This window comes from Lycium ferocissimum, chromosome 9, assembly GCF_029784015.1.
Source record: "Lycium ferocissimum isolate CSIRO_LF1 chromosome 9, AGI_CSIRO_Lferr_CH_V1, whole genome shotgun sequence".
In the NCBI taxonomy this organism is placed as follows: domain Eukaryota; kingdom Viridiplantae; phylum Streptophyta; class Magnoliopsida; order Solanales; family Solanaceae; genus Lycium; species Lycium ferocissimum.
Genome location: NC_081350.1, coordinates 15,871,796 through 15,876,006, shown reverse-complemented (window position 1 = coordinate 15,876,006; position 4,211 = coordinate 15,871,796). Strand labels below are relative to the sequence as shown.

Sequence of the window (4,211 nt, the reverse complement as noted above, 5' to 3'; positions counted from 1 at the left end):
TCTTACATGTCACACATCTACCTTAGCATCCTCACCTCTGTGACACTCCTTGGACTTTAGCGGCCCAAGCTCGTTCTGAAGCCAACTGGAAAAATTATTATTTTGACTCTCTTTCATTTTATGCTACTCCTGACTTGTACTGATATGTCTTGTATAAAGATGTGGGCATGTTTATTATTTTTTTCCTCCCATACGCAAGTGGGCTTTGTTTTTATTTGAGCATTACTGTAATATTGACTAGGCAGATCACCTCTCCATTCATGTTTTGCCCCGTTTATTGGTTTTCTGGGCATGTGGCTACCCTGTGGGGCTGAAGAAATCTGAGTGGAGTGAATTTGCTCCTGACATTGAGCAAGATTTGTCTTAACACTACATAAAATTGGCATGCAAAATACATAGTTTCCCGGGATGAAAGTGCTTGATATTAGTGTGTCAGCGATCATCTCCATGCTGTATATATAAATATCCTTCTCACAGGGTTACAAAAGAAAGTAGACCAACAGCCAGTGATGTGTTTTCTTGGGTTGTTTTAATTTGGGGAGCAGCTGATTATAATCGTCCATTGTATATATAAATATCCCTCTCACATGGGTTACAGTAGGAAGTAGAGCAAATAGCGAATAATGTTTTTTCTTTTGGATTGTTGTGATTCGGGGAGCAGGGAGCAGTTGATTATAACCATCCATTGGGTTGGGAAAATCATGATTGTTCCTTATGCTAATATTAACTGAGCTAGATGTTCAAAAAAGTTTTAACCAATTCTTGCGGGCAATGCAAATACCATGCTGGTATTAATGGCAAAGATCGTCTCCGTTCTTTATATTGTGAAAGTCCGATACTCTTGAAGAAGCTGAAATCTTGTTCTTTTAATTACTTCCTGTTGGCCTTTCTACGGGTAGATTCATTTTCAGTTCTATTTGAAAGCTAATTGAAACTCACTTGATGTAAATATCCTTTCTGGTGAAAGGATTGAAAGGTTAACCTTCTCACAGGTTACAGAAGGAGGTAGAGCACTAGCGAACACTGGTTTTTTTTTTTTTTTTTTTTTTTAATATTATAACTGAGCTAGATGCTGATGTAGGTATTTTACTTGTTCGCTAGTCATAAAAGTTTTAAACAACTCTTGCAGGCAATGCAAACACCATTTAGGAGCTATCTTCAGGAGATGCTGGCTCTGGTAAGTTTCCATCTTCTATTTCTTCAGCTCTGGATGGTTCACTTATGTTTCCAGTTTCCATGAGAATACATCATTGCCCCTTCAGGCTGTCTAACGGACCGGGATGTCCCTGCCTGGACCGAGGTGTCCTGGTTCTTCCCGGTCCCATGATATAGGGGTGGGACGGGTTTTAGGGCTAGGGGCAGGGGGCCGTGGGACGGGTAGTGGTGTTGGGTCCAGTGTCCCGGACTGGTTGTGACCCAGTACCTTCCAGGTATCCCGACTTTTTTTTAAAGAAAATTAGGTGTTGGCTTACGGCTAAAAACTGCTAAAACTGCCCCTAGTCGCCCCAAATTTTTATTTTAACTCCCAAGTTTATTATATACACTTTGACCCTAATTCTAAACTAAGGCCGTCTAACGTGACGGGACGGGTCGGAGTCGATTTTCTAACGTTATAGCGGGGACCGAGACGTTAGAACTAAGAACCGCTAGCCCCGTTCTCCTCAAAGACTAGCAAAAAAAACAAGTCTGGTGTGGAGTATGTTGAGTGATTAGATGAAGATACAATTTGGTGTCTACTTTGTGGTGAAACATATAAGCATATGTTTGCACGGCGATATGGGGGTACCCATTTTTTGCATAGGCACCCCGATGCAAATTTGAACTTTGTTCACTATTTTAAATATATGAAAATTAGATTTGCAATGTTAGCTGTTTAATTTTGTAATCTTAGTCATTAAGTTGGAAATTTATTACATTTTTGTCCATTTATGTAGTCTTGTATCACACTATCCTCTTTTTATGATTTTTAGTACTTAAATATTTAAAATTATAAAAATCCCATTAAGGCCCCGGTTCCATTAGCTAAATGGGACAGGCCTGGCGGTTCGTCCCAGTCCCCCCTATCCTGCCTTACTGGCCCTTATGTCAACTCAAAGCATCAGATGGTCATTGATCTCTTAAAGCTTTACTTTTACTTGAAATCTACTTCCAACAGTCAATTTTTTGGCCCTTGTATGTCCCTCGAGTAAATTTTTCTTGTGATCCATGTGCATAGAGTAAAAGTGGTCTTGCTTTTTGTTTGGTGGAGCCATTTTGCATCTTCTTCTGTGCCTTATGTCGTTTCATTTTCAGTTACCTGCAAAATATACTAGTGTATCACTTGCAAATGACTTTCCTATAATGATTGCCTTAGCATTTTAGCCATTGGCTTCCTGGAGACAACCACCTTCTTGTGACTATGTTGAAGAATTCTTTCCCCCCTTTGAGTTCTCGAGTGAAAGGGTCCAAGCCATAGGAAAATCTCCAGTTTCCAGGAAGCAACATATCTAGTTTATCCTGAAGCAGCATTAGGACCTAGGTACAAAGAGATCTTCACCTTTAGATATTCGTAAGGTAAAGCGCAGCGGTTCTCTCCATCCGATCGATAGTAAGAGCCAATTCCTTCATGTGCCTTTACTGTTAGTACATAGCTTTTGAATTGGGGACAAGATTTCGTGATAAACAGGTGGATGGATGAATGTGGTTCAACTATGATTCTACTTTTTCTTTTATTTTGGCATGTAAAACCTTGGGTTGCTGCTCCCTTATCTTGCTGTCGATTTCTCTTTATTTTTCTTTCTTTGATTGGCATTTTGGGCGGTTGCTCTATATTTCACATCTGTTATGGCTCTGTTTGATCACTGGGATTCCGAACAATCATACCCCTTGATCTTCACCTTATGGGTTTGATTACTGATGGATTTAAGGTTATTGTGCAACTTCTATGTATACATGTTCATTGGCTGACTTATATTCTTGGAGCTTAATGCCTTAACTAGAGTGGTCATTAATGCGCTCGGTTTGTACTATTTGCAGGTTAAAAGGGAGAATGCAGAACGTGAGGCTTTGGGAGCTTTGCCTCTTTATCAGCGTACACTTCCTTGAAGAACTCATCTCCCTTTAATCTTTTTCCATTGAGAATAACTACTGTACTGCTTGTAGATCTCCCTGGTGGAGATAGAAATAACATGATGCTTGTTTGCTTCTATGATCCAACACTTCAAGTTAGTCATCCTATGGGCTTGGTCATTGTAAACCTATATTTTTTTGTATGGGCCGTACATCTTCACCAGAGCTCCAATATTGCTCTGGTTGGATTGGTTTGACAGGTTTTGTTGGTGTTTCCGAGTGTTATACTTCCTGGAACATAATTTTTCTTTACCTTTCATTTTGTTGTGGATTTTCCATTAAATGTTGCAATATACATTGGTTGTAAGAGTAGTTGCATCCCTTCATTGCCAGCTCGTCTCACAAGGAAGGTTAGCTTTAATTTTGGACATTATAACGGCTGGTTTGGGCTTCTCGCATTGCACACTTGTTACTTTTGGACATTATAACGGCTCGTCTCCCGAGTGGAGTTTTAGATTATTTTATACTTGTCCCGTCAAAAATTTAATGGATTGGATTTTTTGTAGTAAACCGTGGTTAACTTTTTGCTCTATATTCCCTCTCCTTTCTCCAACTTAGAATGGTCTTTCGTCTTCTCTGCCCTTTTATTTTTCGGATAAAAATCATGTCTTCTACTTTCGAACTGTCATTAATTTAGAACCAAAAAGCAGTCATAAGGAAATTACGGTTTACAATTGAAATACAAAATGACAAACCCGATCAAGGAATCGCAAAATCATGAATTGGCAGATAAAAGACTTGTTTTGATATAAAAATCCGCAACCTCAAATTCGTTGAAATGCCACGTAAAACCATTCGTTGTGGGATTTCACTGGGTTGTTATTGTTGTTTGTTGTTGTTGCCATGTAAAACCATTAGAAATCTAAATTTTAATCTTTTCATTGCGGAAGAAAAATATGAATGCGAATGCACACAACTGAAGAGGAATTTGGGCTAAGAAAACACATAAAGCATCTGATTTGAAGCCTCAACAGCCTAAGCTTCTCCCTTAATTAAACAACATACATGAAAATAAAGGAGATGGAGGAATGGAAAAACGTTTGTCTTTGAAGAGAGGAAAGGGAGAAGAGAAAAACAAATCAACACTGGTTAAAGGAGTAACG

The 4,211-nt window shown here is 39.0% G+C and overlaps 1 long non-coding RNA gene across 1 annotated transcript; it reads left to right on the top strand.

Moving 5' to 3' along the window:
• The first annotated feature begins 1,036 nt into the window (after positions 1–1,036).
• LOC132029708 (uncharacterized) lies at positions 1,037–3,440 on the top strand. The gene is made up of 2 exons (XR_009407897.1): positions 1,037–1,177; positions 3,016–3,440. It is a non-coding gene; the product is annotated as an uncharacterized LOC132029708 (long non-coding RNA).
• Positions 3,441–4,211: the final 771 nt, after the last annotated feature.